Source organism: Habropoda laboriosa, unplaced genomic scaffold (assembly GCF_001263275.1).
Source record: "Habropoda laboriosa isolate 0110345459 unplaced genomic scaffold, ASM126327v1 scaffold385, whole genome shotgun sequence".
NCBI lineage: Eukaryota > Metazoa > Arthropoda > Insecta > Hymenoptera > Apidae > Habropoda > Habropoda laboriosa.
In genome coordinates, this window is record NW_017100556.1 from 19,345 (window position 1) to 20,285 (window position 941).

The following is a 941-nucleotide window of genomic DNA, read 5'->3' on the forward strand; positions in this document are numbered from 1 at the left end:
ATTTTATTTTAATATTATTACTTTTATTTTAACATCTATTTTGAAAATCATTAGAACCAAAATTCTATGTACTAGGAGAATGTAAAAGCTAATCAAATGTTAAATACAAGTTTAAAATTAGAAAGTATTCAATTCTCAGTTTTTTAAAACAAACAATGTATAACATAATTTGAATATTTGTATATAGCACCATACCCAAAATTTAAAAGAATATCTAAAAATCCTACCAAGTGGCAGTAGAGTTCTTTATAATTAAGAGAGATGTATTTTAATTTGCAGTTATACATTTAGTTGTCATTTTTATGACTGAAATAATTTTGGATTTATGGAAGCATTGTTCAGTATTGATAGCGTTGTAATTATAAATGCTAAATATATCTAATATTTATCAAATATACTTGTCCAGCAAGCTCTTTTTAAGACAACATTTGTTTATATCATTTTCGTAAGCAAATTTTTCAATAATGTGCAAGTATAAAATTATTACGTTTATTAACTATTTGTCATATTACAATGAATTTAACAATAGTTCATACCTTCTAAACTTCTTCTGGTAAATTTTCATATTCAAATGTAGTATAATGTTTCAGTATTGCAATAAGAACATAACAAAGTAACAATCTAATGATTATCATCCCATAATACTAAGGCAGCAATATAAGAGACTTTAAAATGTCTATTTCTTCATCTCTTGTTTATTATTTTCAAGGTATATGTATATATACATACATACATGCATATATATATAGATACGTATACATATATATATACACATGCGTGCGTGCGTGCATGTGTTTGTTGTGTGTGTGTGTGTAGACAAAAATAAATTTACTGTTTTATAATACATAATCACTTAAACACATGAAATAATTCTATATATTTTATAAACTTGCATAAAAAATTCCACAATATTGTGAATAATACATTAATTAAAATATTTT